Genomic DNA, 14,619 nt, shown 5'->3' on the forward strand with positions numbered 1-14,619 from the left:
CGCAGGTCATCTTGTTGCTTCCTCTACCTACGCACCATTGATTCATTTATGTTTAATTCTCTCGCTGCTGCTCTATTTCCGTGTTCTACTGCGTGACTTATTGCCTTGAGTTTGAATTCTGCGTTGTATGCGTGTCTCTTAATAGGAGCCATTTTGTGGTCTTTACAGATGTAAACACACAAATGAAATGAAACGCAATATCCGGGGGCTTCTTCTTCTACGGGGGCGGGTGGTTGCTTACAGTAGAAGAAGAAGCGCTTCCTCTTCTATGGGGGCGGGTGCTTACCTTGGCGGTTGCTTACCGTAGAAGAAGAAGCGCTTCCTCTTCTACGGGGAAAAAAGATCGCGGCTGTTTACCGTAGTTGCGAGACCTAAACTTTATGAAAATGAATCTTAATATTAATCCATATATAAAGCGCACCGGGTTATAAGCCGCACTGTCAGCTTTTGAGAAAATTTGTGGTTTTTAGGTGCGGCTAATAGTGCGGAAAATACGGTATGTATATATATATATATATATAAATATATATATATATATATAAGAAATACTTGACGTTCAGTGAATTCTAGCTATATATATATATATATATAAAATAAATACTTGAATTTCAGTGTTCATTTATTTACACATATACACACACATAACACTCATCTACTCATTGTTGAGTTAAGGGTTGAATTGTCCATCCTTGTTCTATTCTCTTGTCACTATTTTTCCAACCATGCTCTGATGATGCATTGCTGTGTGGCACGCACAAAAGTGCTTTCATCAAATGCACTAGATGGCAGTATTGTCCTGTTTAAGAGTGTCACAACATTGCTGTTTACGGCAGACCAACTGCTTTACGGTATACAAAAAAAGTGACTGCTGTTGTTGTGTGTTGTTGCGGCGCTGGGAGGACGTTAATGAAACTGCCTAACAATAAACCCACATAAGAAACCAAGAACTCACCCTTGGTCATTCTACAGTTATAACGTGATTGGGCAGGTACTAGAGATGCGCGGTTTGCGGGCACAACCGCGGAGTCCGCGGATTATCCGCGGATCAGGCGGATGAAATTAAAAAAAATTAGATTTTATCCGCGGGTCGGGTCGGGTCGGGTGGTTCAAATTATAAAATTTTTTTTGATTTTAAATAGATTCAGGCGGGTGGCAGTTAAACCAATTCTGAAATATATATACATAGTTAAATGTTGTTACCCACATACGAAAAACGAGCAGGCACCTGCAGCATATGCCACAACAGAAGAAGAAAAAAAAAAGAAAGAGATGGACACTTTTACGGAGCGGAGAAGGGACGCCTCGCCGTGGTCCGGGACCGAGGCCCCTTCCCCCGAGAGGGCCCCACCGGGAGCCGTAGCTGAGGCGATCCGCGAGAAGGGCCCGACGCACGTCCAGGGTCACCACCGCGCCCACCGCACCGACACCCCGCCTCGTCCGCCTTCGCCGCGGCCGGCGTCACGCACAGCAGGTAAGCAGCTTACCTGCCCGCCACCCCCGTGGCCGGGGGCTCGTAACAGGGGTCACTCCGCGCGCTCCGCCCGCGCAGCTTACCTGCCCGCCACCCCTGTTGCCGGGGGCGCGTAACAGGGGTCACTCCGCGCGCAGTGCGCTCACGAAAGGGGTGGGGCTCACCCTGGTTGATATAGACAGCAGCTAGGACGGTGGCCATGGAAGTCGGAACCCGCTAAGGAGTGTGTAACAACCCACCTGCCGAATCAACTAGCCCTGAAAATGGATGGCGCTGGAGCGTCGGGATCATACCCGGCCGTCGCCGGCAGCGAGACGCGCTTGGAGGTGCGCTCAGCGCGGCTCCCATATGATTGCGCACTGGTGTGCGTCTGGGTCGTGACAGCGTGGCACGCGAATGTCTGTGCTGCATTGGATCAGTCTCCTTTCTTTAACAGGCAAAAGCTTTATAACCTCACTAATGCCTTGCATCGTCTATATTAGATATATAACAACGGGCGGGTGCGGGCGGATGGCGGGCGGATGCGGTTCTGATCAAATGTTAGATCGGGTGGATTGCGGATGGTTGACGACTTTCTGATGCGGTTGCGGATGAAATAATTGCCTATCCGCGCATCTCTAGCAGGTACGCTTTTTTATATTGTGGAGGACCTGAGTCCGCCTGAATTTCGGGAGATTTTCGGGAGAAAATTTGTCCCGGGAGGTTTTCGGGAGAGGCGCTGAATTTCGGGAGTCTCCCGGAAAATCCGGGAGGGTTGGCAAGTATGACAGCTGTGTCCAATATTTTCACAAAGATAAAATAAGTCATATTTTTGGTTCATTTAATAGTTCAAACAAATGTACATTATTGCAATCAGTTGATAAAACATTGTCCTTTACAATTATAAAAGCTTTTCACTCTGCTTGCATGTCAGCAGACTGGGGTAGATCCTGCTGAAATCCTATGTATTGAATGAATAGACAATCCTTTTGAATCGGGAAAAAATCGTTTTTGAATGGAGAATCGTGTTGAATTGAAGAAAAAAAATCGATATTGAATCGAATCGTGGGACACCCAAAGATTCACAGCCCTACAACACAGCGCTAAACGACAGCACTAGTGATGGGTCCGGCAACACCGATGCATCGGCACATGCGTCGAGCTCATAGAGCGAAACCCTGTGTCGGTGCGCGTACCGCTTTTAGAAAGTCACGTGACCGATCATGAGCTGTTTTGGTCACGTGACCGATACGCCAACTGTGTCGCACTGACGCCTCCTCTGTGCCCTGTGAGCGGGTCTTTTCTACAGCCGGAGAAATAATAACTAAGAAGAGAAATCGTCTAAAATGTAATACGTCGGAAAAACGTTTTATTTTTTTTCATAAAAATGTGTAAAAAAATAAAATAAAACAAATTCCCAGTCCACAATCATCCACAACACGTTCTCTTAGATTTCCATGTTATGATACATGTTCACATTATTTATTGATTGTATCTAAAAAAGATAAAAATATATTTTTATTTATATGAAAATATGAAATCATCCTAAATGAAATACAATGACTTGGTTTATATTATTGTATATACTAGGGCAGGGGTCACCAACGCGGTGCCCGCAGTCACCAGGTAGCCCGTAAGGACCAGATGAGTCACCCGCTGGCCTGTTCTAAAAATAGCTCAAAGAGCAGCACTTACCAGTGAGCTGCCTCTATTTTTTAAATGTCATTTATTTACTAGCAAGCTGGTCTCGCTTTGCTCGACATTTTTAATTCTAAAAGAGACAAAACTCAAATAGAATTTGAAAATCCATGAAAATATTTTAAAGACTTGGTCTTCACTTGGAATAAGCGGTAGAAAATGGATGGATGGATGGGTCTTCACTTGTTGAAATAAATTCATTTATTTTTTTTACTTTGCTTCTTATTACTTTTAGAAATACAATTTTAGAGAAAAAAATACAACCTTAAAAATGATTTTAGGATTTTTAAACAAATATACCTTTTTACCTTTTAAATGTCTTCCTCTTCTTTCCTGACAATTTAAATCAATGTTCAAGTAAATTTTTTTTTTTTTTCATTGTAAAGAATAATAAATATTTTAGCTTCTGTTTTTTCGACGAAGAATATTTGTGAAATATTTCTTCAAACTTACTATGATTAAAATTCAAAAAGATTATTCTGGCAAATCTAGAAAATCTGTAGAATCAAATTGAAATCTAATTTCAAAGTATTTTGAATTTCTTTTAAAATTTTTGTTCTGGAAAATCTAGAAGAAATACTGATTTGTCTTTGTTAGAAATATAGCTTGGTCCAATTTGTTAAATATTCTAACAAAGTGCAGATTGGATTTTAACCAATTTAAAAACATGTCATCAAAATTCTAAAAATGTATCTTAATCAGGAAAAATTACTAATGATGTTCCATAAATTATTTTTTTTAATTTTTTCAAAAAGATTCAAATTAGCTAGTTTTTCTCTTCTTTTTTGTCGGTTGAATTTTGAATTTTAAAGAGTCGAAATTGAAGATAAACTATGTTTCAAAATTTGATTTGATTTTTTTTCGTGTTTTCTCCTCTTTCAAACCGTTCAATTAAGTGTTTTTTTCATCATTTATTCTCTAGAAAAAACCTTCCGTAAAAGGAAAAAAAAATGTACGACAGAATGACAGACAGAAATACCCATTTTTTTATATATATAAATTTATTTATTTAGCTATTCTTGTTTAAATCACACTTACGTGTAACTTACAAATGACAATATATTTATTTATTTAAGTGTGTATCAAACTGGTAGTCCTTCGCATTAATCAGTACCCAAGAAGTAGTTTTTGGTTTCAAAAAGGTTGGTGACCCCTGTACTAGGGCATCAAATCAGTGTCAGTTGAGTCGGTCCATAGGTTGCCTGTAGGGATTTTTAATGTCCAGCAGATGTCAGTATTTAGTGACACAGTATCGACACAGTATCAATACAGTTTTGCAATGTGTCGAAACGCTTCATCAACCCATCACTAGACAGCACTAATGGTTATCTTTTATTTTGAAAGTACACTTCCTTCCCAGCTGTGTCTTAAAAGTTCTATTTTTTTGTACAGTTGTAATCGCTTGAACAGCTCAAAACGACCTACTTTCTTTGCTCAACTCATGTTAATAATTCCTTCCATTTAGTGTGTGCTTGTTTCTTACCTGCAAGTACACTTAGAACAAGACGGGAGAGTATGATTGTTGGAAGTACGAACATATATGGTGAAGTCCTGACGGCCATTTTGACGCTTTTGTCGCTGACAAACATCATATTCTAATTCTGTTCACGCACCAGACAGCTAAAACAAGGTCTGTGTCAAAACAATTCATTATTTTGAAAGAAAGTACAGCACTCGGTAGAGTCAGCAAAAAAAAGAGTAATTAATTAAAAGTAATAATTGCAGCTGGAGAATGTTGGCTTGCTTCCGCCTCGCTTAGTGGCTGACCGGAAATGGAAGAGTGCACAGCAAAAGTAGCGGTTAAAAAAAGAGAAGGAGTACCACTCCATTCCTGTAGGTGGCAGTGATGCAGCGTATAACTGGTTGACAACTGCCAATCATATGAAGGCCACGAAACGTCTGTAAAATAAATAAAAATAGATTTAAAAAAAAGAAAAAAAACACGAGTAGAATAATAAAACACATAAAATAGTACAATAAAGTACAGGCAGTGCCTTAAAGGCCGTTTCTTTCTTTCTTTTTAACTTAATATTTATTGGATTTGTATAAGGAACAAACATACATAGACTTGATTGAAAAAAAAAAGAATATATAGATATCTAAACTTAGAAACAGAAAAAATAGAATTGCATTTTGTCTATAAATTAATAATAAAAAACTAATAAAACAAAACATTATAATTAGGGATGTCCGATAACGGCTTTTTGTCGATATCCCGATATTGTCCAAATCTTAATTACCAATACCGATATCAGCCGATACCGATATATACAGTCGTGGAATTAACACATTTTTATGCCTAATTTGGACAACCAGGTATGGTGAAGATAATGTCCTTTTAAAAAAAATTAATTAAATAAAATAAGATAAATAAATTTAAAAAAAATTCTTGAATAAAAAAGAAAGTAAAACAATATAAAAACAGTTACATAGAGACTAGTAATTAATGAAAATGAGTCAAATTAAGTGTTAAAGGTTAGTACTATTAGTGGACCAATCATGTGTGCTTACGGACTGTATCCCTTGCAGACTGTATTGATATATATTGATATATAATGTAGGAACCACAATATTAATAACAGAAAGAAACAACCCTTTTGTGTGAATGAGTGTAAATGGGGGAGGGAGGTTTTTTTGGGTTGGTGCACTAATTGTAAGTGTATCTTGTGTTTTTTTATGTTGATTTAATAAAAAAATAAAAAATAATTAAAAAACGATACCGATAATTAAAAAACGATACCGATAATTTCCAATGTTACATTTTTAAAGCATTTATCGGCCTTTATCTCTAATTATAATAATGAAACACATAATTATTTATATATATATATGTGTGTGTGTACATATATGTATATGTTGTAAATGATACGCATAGATAAACACGCCATCTCTGTAGTATGATTTTCTGTATATCCATACATAAGAGTAAAAACACGGGAGTATTTTTTGTGTGTGTTTATTTTATTTCATTTTCTTAGAGGATGTACTATCATTATCTACTAAACATTTTTTGTGACATTCACTGTAGTTATTGTTTATTTTTTGGGGAAAATGTTTTATTAGTTTATTAGCCTTTATTTAACCAGGTAAAATCCCATTGAGATCAAAGATCTCTTTTCCAAGGGAGACCTGGCCAAGAGGGCAGCAGCAAGGTTACATTAAAAACAGTAAACAAATACATAAAACATCACATTTACAACATTAAAACTTGCTCACATGACACATGTCCATACAGACAAGGTAGACTGCAATCCTTTCACAGAAGCTTTAAACTCATTCAACGTAACTAGGGTTTGAAGTTTAATGTTCCATTGTAGGTTATTCCAAGCCTTCGGTGCTGAAAACCTAAATGCTTTCTTGCCCAGTTCAGTTCTTACTTTGGGGACGACAAATTGCAGAACATTCATTGAACGAAGATTGTGACTTCCTTGTTTCTTTGTTAAAAGACAAGACAGATAAGATGGAGTGATACCCAGAATGGTTTTGTAGATGAAAACATACCAATGATTGAGGCGTCGAGCACATAAAGATGTCCAGTTAACCATTGAGTATAACACACAATGGTGAGTAAGTTAACCATTGAGTATAACACACAATGGTGAGTAAGTTAACCATTGAGTATAACACACAATGGTGAGTAAGTTGGTGATGCCCCGTGGTACACACTATCCAGCTTGTGGAGACAAGCAGCAGTAGCATTCATGTACAACACATCTCCATAGTCAATAACAGGTAAAAAGGTTGTTTCCACCAATTTCTGTTTCACAGTAAAAGAAAAGCAAGACTTGTTTCTAGAATAAAATCCCAGTAAAAGTTTCAGTTTTTTTTTTACAACATACTGAATGTGCTCCTTAAAACTCAAGTGGTCATCAATTAAAAATCCTAAATATTTAAAAGCAGATACTAACATAATTTGTTGCCCATTTCTTGATAAAATGTTCTCACACAGTGATGATCTTACAGTTTTTGATGTGGTAAAGAGCATACACTTTGTTTTCTCTGCATTTAAAACCAGTTGAAGATAGCAAAGTTGTTCTTGTACTCTGTCAAATGCATGTTGTAGATATTTAAAAGCCTCAGCAAGAGTGGGTGCTGTGCAGTATATGACAGTATCATCAGCATAGAAATGGAAAATTGAGTTCGGAATATTCTGTCCAAGATTATTTATGTAAATAGTGAATAATAAGGGGCCCAACACAGAACCTTGAGGGACACCCTTTTTCACTTGCAGTACGTCCGAGGAGGAACCTTCTATCTGAACAGCCTGAGTTCTACTTGTGAGGTAATTTGCAAACCATCCAACTGCTTGCTGAGAAAAACCAATAGCTGAAAGACGTTTGATTAAAATGACATGATCAACAGTATCAAATGCCTTTGAAAAGTCAATAAAGAGGGACAGACAGCACTGCTTCTTGTCAAGAGCTTCAGTTACATCATTTATAAACTTCATAGCAGCAGTAACAGTACTGTGATTTCTACGAAAACCTGACTGAAATGGTGACAGAATAAAATTGGTGTCCAAAAAGTCTTTTATCTGTTCACTGATAAGGGATTCAAGCACTTTTGCCAGAACAGAGAGTTTAGAGATCGGTCTGTAATTATTTAGATTACTAGGGTCACCTCCTTTTAATAGGGGGATTACAAGGGCAGATTTCCAATCCAAAGGGATTTCATTTGAAATTAGAGTAAGGTTAAAAATGTGAGTCAGTGGTTCAGCTATAATTTAAATGATAAATGATAAATGGGTTGTACTTGTATAGCGCTTTTCTACCTTCAAGGTACTCAAAGCGCTTTGACACTACTTCCACATTTACCCATTCACACACACATTCACACACTGATGGAGGGAGCTGCCATGCAAGGCGCTAACCAGCACCCATCAGGAGCAAGGGTGAAGTGTCTTGCTCAGGACACAACGGACATGACGAGGTTGGTACTAGGTGGGGATTGAACCAGGGACCCTCGGGTCGCGCACGGCCATTCTTCCACTGCGCCACGCCGTCCCAGCTGCTAACTTTAAAAAGAGCGGCTCCAACTTATCTGAGCCAGCTGGCTTTCTAGGTTTAAGTTGTTTTAGAGCCCTCGTGACCTCTGTTGTGGTAAAGGGTTAAAGGACAGAATGTTGTGTAATTTTGTAAAATCATTGCAATAAAGTATTTAAAAAAAATTAAAAAGATAAACATAAATATGTTTCCTTACCAAAAATAGGGATCATGAATGTTTTTCTAAATAAATTATTATCCACTTTAACCATTGTTGCGTTAGGACCAGTTGTTCCTCCCAGGGACTTCAAGTTTCTGGTCGCTCCCAAGCTCTTTACGACACTTAAAGCTGAGTAGAAGAACCACCAGAGACAGAATAGGTATTTTTGTAATATATTTGCAAAGTTTTGTAAATATAATGAGACCAGTCCAGCGTAGAACATTCAATCGCGCAGCTAAGATGGTCTGATCTAAAATATGGAAACCTTCTATTCTATAAAGTCTCTCTCCCTCCCACCCTCGCTGTCTTGTCTTTCCAGCCCAAACACATGCCCATTGTCCTCCGCACCTGGAACACAAGAAGAGATAAAAGAAGGAGTATCTCTCCTCCTTACATTCCATAGTCAAGGTTAGCACACAGTATTTGCAGACAACCAAAAGACCACAATTGGAAGAAAAACACTAGCTGTTTTGTAATATGATTATGAAAATGAAGAAGTAACACTTAAATACGGATATATGTAAATATCTGCCTCTGGCACCATCTATTCTTAAACGGGTCTTCCCTCAGATGTAGAATATGAGTCATTTTCTCCATCTTCACTTTGAGGCCCTTTCATTGACATCAGTTGAAAAATATATACAATAATTAATTTTTTTTTTTTTTTTTAATTAATGGTGAAGTAATAACCACGTTCACAAAAACTACAGAGAAGGCAGGGATGATGTTTATTTTTAATCAACATATTCAGTAAATACTTTCCGTGTTATGATTACCTTCAGCCACAAGATGGCACCATTGAGCCAGGTTGTGTTCAGACACAAATTACCATGCGAGTAAAGACATTCAAACGTTGCATTTCTGCACATTAAACAGCGTGAATCAATGATAAGACGTGTTTGGTTTGAACACAGGATGCGGAACATTATCACGTTTGCATTTAAGCTGTGTTCAGTGTTGGAGGAATATGTGTTATTTCCCTCCTTTTGGCAGAATTAGAACACTTTAGAATTGGCCTTCAATGTGTGATTGATGCACTCTCACACACATGAATCATTATCAATGACGTCATTAAGACAGTCATACTTGCCAACCTTGAGACCTCCGATTTCGGGAGGTGGGGGGTGGTGGGGCGTGGTTAAGATATATATATAAGAAATACTTGACTTTCAGTGAATTCTAGCTATATATATATATATATTTTATTACATATATATATATATATATATATATATATATATATATATATATATATATATATATATATATATATATGTATATATATATATATATATATATATATATATATATATATATATGTATATATATATATATATGTATGTGTGGGAAAAAAAATCACAAGACTATTTCATCTCTACAGGCCTGTTTCATGAGGGGGTTCCCTCAATCATCAGGAGATTTTAATGGGAGCATTCACATACCATGGTTTATATAGGGCACAGAGTGGGTGGGTACAGGCTGGCGTAGGGGCGTGGTGATTGGCTCATGTGTTACCTAGGAGGTGTTTCCGTCTGTGGCGGCATGCTGTTACAATTTCGCTGCGCTTGTTGAGGGATGACAGGTCTGGACGGTAAATAATAAACAGTTTCTCTTTCAAGCATAGGTTGCATCTTTTATTACCACTATTGTAAGGTGTGCTGGATGCAATAATTTGCCATGTTATTGAATATTCAACATTATTGTCTTTGAGGTCCCAAATGTGTTTGCTGAGTTCTGTGGTATTCCGCAAGTTTTGGTTCCTGAAAGAAGCCTTGTGATTGTTCCATCTGGTTTTGAACTCTCCCTCGGTTAATCCTACATATGTGTCGGATGTGTTAATGTCCTTGCGTGTTACCTTAGATTGGTAGACAACTGATGTTTGTAAGCACCCCCCGTTGAGAGGGCAATCAGGTTTCTTTCGGCAGTTGCAGCCTTTGTTGGTTTTGGAGTCGCTCTGTCCGGGGGCCGACGGCTCATTTGCAATTGTTTTGTTGTGGTTTGAGATCATTTGTCGTATATTGTTCATGCAGCTGTAGCTCAATTTAATGTTGTTCTTGTTGAATACTTTTCTTAGGGTGTTGTCTTTGGGAAAGTGTTTGTCAATCAGATTGAGGAATTTGCGTCCAATGTTAGTTGAGACGTTTTTGCTGTATGGGGGGTTGTACCAGATGATGTCGTTTCGTTTTCTGTTCTTTTTTGGCTGGTTTCCTGGCGTGGGTTCATAGGTGAGGGTGAAATTGTATCCGCTTTCATCAAGGGCTTTTTGGTACGGGGGGTTGCTTGGTCAAATTCAGCTTTGCTAGATGACAGCATCGATAGCCTTTTATTAATTCCGGTAGGTATTCTTTTCGTGGTGGTGGGTGGGTGGTTGCTGTCATGGTGCACGTATTGGAGTGTTGTGTTGGGTTTCGTGAATGGTTGGTAGCTGTTATTTCTCAGGTTGAAAGTGACGTCAAGGAAGTTGACGGTTTGCTTGTTGGCTTCAATCGTGATCCGTAGGCCGTTCTCTTTGAAAATTTGGGATATGCGCTTCTTGGTATTCTCGCTGCTCCTTGGCGAGGCGCGACACACTGCCAGTCCGTCATCACGGTAAATACCAATATATATATATATATATATATATATATATATATATATATATATATATATATATATATATATATATATATATATATATATAAAAATAAATAAAAGAAATACTTGAATTTCAGTGTTCATTTATTTACACATTTACACACACATAACACTCATCTACTCATTGTTGAGTTAAGGGTTGAATTGTCCATCCTTGTTCCATTCTCTGTCACTTTTTCAGAACACACATTATACAAATATACATTATAAAATCAATAAGAAAACGGGAGCTCTAATTTGGGAGTCTGAATTAGGATCAGAAGTTCCTACATAAACATTGCGCACTCACGTCGCCTTTTTGTATTGATTACTGCAGCTGTGCACTGGATTCATTCACAAATACAAACTACAACTCACAAACACTTTAGAGTTAGGCTCAACCATCAGAATGTGTACTTAAACTTATAAAGATCACATGGATATTATTCAGTGAGTTGATTCACCAAAACTAACCTGTTATACAGGAGGAAAAAGCACACAGGACGTTTCAATTGTTCACAGACTGGTCGCGCTCATCAGAATGACAACACACTTCCGGTCTGCAGGTGATAGCATTCAATTGGGAAGAAACGCCCTACTGCCCCCTACTGACCAATGTGAATACTGATAAATGTGTAATGACAGCTCCAAAAACGAATTCAAACCACAAAATAAAATAAATAAATCAACACAAAAATGTGACACATTATGGGTGGGTCACATATGCATGTACAGTAGATGGCAGTATTGTCCTGTTTAAAAGTGTCACAACATTGCTGTTTACGGCAGACGAACTGCTTTACGGTAGACGGAAACTTGACTGCTGTTGTTGTGTGTTGTTACCGCACTGGGAGGACGTTAATGAAACTGCCTAACAATAAACCCACATAAGAAACCAAGAACGAGCCCTCGATCATTAGCTGTTTATATTGTGGGAAAGCGGACGTGAGAACAGGCTGTCGACACGTCACTCAGGTCCGCATGGAGCCGGAGGGGGCGTGGCCTCCAGCTCCTGCCTGAATTTCGGGAGATTTTCGGGAGAAAATTTGCCCCGGGAGGTTTTCGGGAGAGGCGCTGAATTTCGGGAGTCTCCCGGAAAATCCGGGAGGGTTGGCAAGTATGTGTTAAGGGCCTGAAGAGAGAGTGGAGGGGAGAGTGTGTGCGTTAAGTTCTAGTTTCAGGTCTTAAGTTTGGATTTTTTTAGTTTGACTTCATGCCGAGGCGGGTAAACCTGGGCGGAGATGGGCAGCCATAAGACAACTGGTATTTCTGTTTGTTAAACTTCAGTTCTTGCCCACATCTTATCATTTTAGACATCCTTAGAACCAAATAATCTGGGGTGAGAATCCTAACTTATCAGTAAGTAGTTCAGTCCAGCAATTAGATGACCACTGGATGTAATCTGACCTCCTTCCCATCATGGCGTCTGTGCTCTGCAGGCGGCCGTATCGCAGGGGGGGGGGAAGGTAAACATAAAAAGTCACGTCCACCGTATTCTTTACTGCTCTAGTTTGTTTGTCCAGCATCTGACTCGCCTGCGTGCCGTGAGAACCTTTCCCTACTGAGGGCTGTAAACCAAAAGGACATATTTTTTCTGCCGAAACCAGATAATCACACTTCATCTAACAAAAAGAGGTGACTACATGTTAGTATCAGGCAAACAGACAGCTGACAGAAACATGAAGCCGTGACTGAGCAGCCCGGATCCAAGCAATCCTGACTGCAGCGATGCCGGTTCTCCATCGAACGTCCGGTGCTCTGATTCACAGACCCCACGTTGACACCGCTCACTCAGAGTCATCACCACAGGAAGTAGTCCTCCATACGCCTCCGGGGTTCATGTTTTTTATTCCATAATTCACACGCTAGAATGCACGGGAACCATTGCGGGTTAGACCAGTTGAGGATGGGCATCTGTTATTATGTGTATATCTTCATTATTTGTCCATCCCATCCATCCATCTTCTTCCGCTTATACGAGGTCGGGTCGCGGGGGAAGCAGCCTAAGCAGGGAAGCCCAGACTTCACTCTCCCCAGCCACTTCGTCCAGCTCTTCCTGGACGAAGAGGCGTTCCCAGGCCAGCCGGGAGACATAGTCTTCCCAATGTGTCCTGGGTCTTCCTCGCGGCCTCCTACAGGTCGGACGTGCCCTAAACACCTCCCTAGGGAGGCGTTCGGGTGGCATCCTGACCAGATGCCCGAACCACCTCATCTGGCTCCTCTCCATGTGGAGGAGCAGCGGCTTTACTTTGAGCTCCCCCCGGATGACAGAGCTTCTCACCCTATCTCTAAGGGAGAGCCCCGCCACCCGGCGGAGGAAACTCATTTGGGCCGCTTGTACCCGTGATCTTGTCCTTTCGGTCATAACCAAAAGCTCACGACCATAGGTGAGGATGGGAACGTAGATCGACCGGTAAATTGAGAGCTTTGCCTTCCGGCTCAGCTCCTTCTTCACCACAACGGATCGATACAGCATCCGCATTACTGAAGACGGCGCACCGATCCGCCTGTCGATCTCACGATCCACTCTTCCCTCACTCGTGAACAAGACTCCGAGGTACTTGAACTCCTCCACTTGGGGCAAGATCTCCTCCCCAACCCGGAGATGGCACTCCACCCTTTTCCGGGCGAGAACCATGGACTCGGACTTGGAGGTGCTGATTCTCATCCCAGTCGCTTCACACTCGGCTGCGAACCGATCCAGCGAGAGCTGAAGATCCTGGCCAGATGAAGCCATCAGGACCACATCATCTGCAAAAAGCAGAGACCTAATCCTGCAGCCACCAAACCGGATCCCCTCAACGCCTTGACTGCGCCTAGAAATTCTGTCCATAAAAGTTATGAACAGAATCGGTGACAAAGGACAGCCTTGGCGGAGTTCAACCCTCACTGGAAACGTGTCTGACTTACTGCCGGCAATGCGGACCAAGCTCTGGCACTGATCATACAGGGAGCGGACTGCCACAATCAGACAGTCCGATACCCCATACTCTCTGAGCACTCCCCACAGGACTTCCCGAGGGACACGGTCCAATGCCTTCTCCAAGTCCACAAAACACATGTAGACTGGTTGGGCAAACTCCCATGCACCCTCAAGGACCCTGCCGAGAGTATAGAGCTTGTCCACAGTTCCACGACCAGGACGAAAACCACACTGTTCCTCCTGAATCCGAGGTTCGACTATCCGGCGTAGCCTCCTCTCCAGTACACCTGAATAGACCTTACCGGGAAGGCTGAGGAGTGTGATCCCACGATAGTTAGAACACACCCTCCGGTTCCCCTTCTTAAAGAGAGGAACCACCACCCCGGTCTGCCAATCCAGAGGTACTGCCCCCGATGTCCACGCGATGTTGCAGAGTCTTGTCAACCAAGACAGCCCCACAACATCCAGAGCCTTAAGGAACTCCGGGCGGATCTCATCTACCCCTGGGGCCTTGCCACCGAGGAGCTTTTTAACTACCTCAGCAACCTCAGCCCCAGAAATAGGAGTGTATATCTTTATTAATTGTATTATTATTATTAGTGGCGTCGAATGCTGCTTCCTCTGCCAGGATTAAAACACAACAAGCAAGGTCGGGTCGCAGCGTCAGCAGCCGAAGCAGAGAAGCCCACATTTCCTTCTCTCCAGCTACTTCGTCCATCTCCTCCCGGGTGAT

The 14,619-nt window shown here is 40.8% G+C and overlaps 1 protein-coding gene across 3 annotated transcripts in view; it reads right to left on the minus strand.

The window, feature by feature from the left end:
* nova2 (NOVA alternative splicing regulator 2) overlaps positions 1-4,903 on the minus strand; it is a 211,979-nt gene extending 207,076 nt beyond the window's left edge. For all 3 annotated transcript variants that reach the window (XM_061972216.2, XM_061972218.2, XM_061972215.2), the window contains exon 1: positions 4,632-4,903. The gene's annotated coding sequence lies outside the window, so the exon portion shown is untranslated. The remainder of the gene's footprint in view (positions 1-4,631) is intronic.
* Positions 4,904-14,619: the final 9,716 nt, after the last annotated feature.

The sequence above is a fragment of the Nerophis lumbriciformis genome, linkage group LG17, assembly GCF_033978685.3.
Source record: "Nerophis lumbriciformis linkage group LG17, RoL_Nlum_v2.1, whole genome shotgun sequence".
In the NCBI taxonomy this organism is placed as follows: Eukaryota; Metazoa; Chordata; class Actinopteri; order Syngnathiformes; family Syngnathidae; genus Nerophis; species Nerophis lumbriciformis.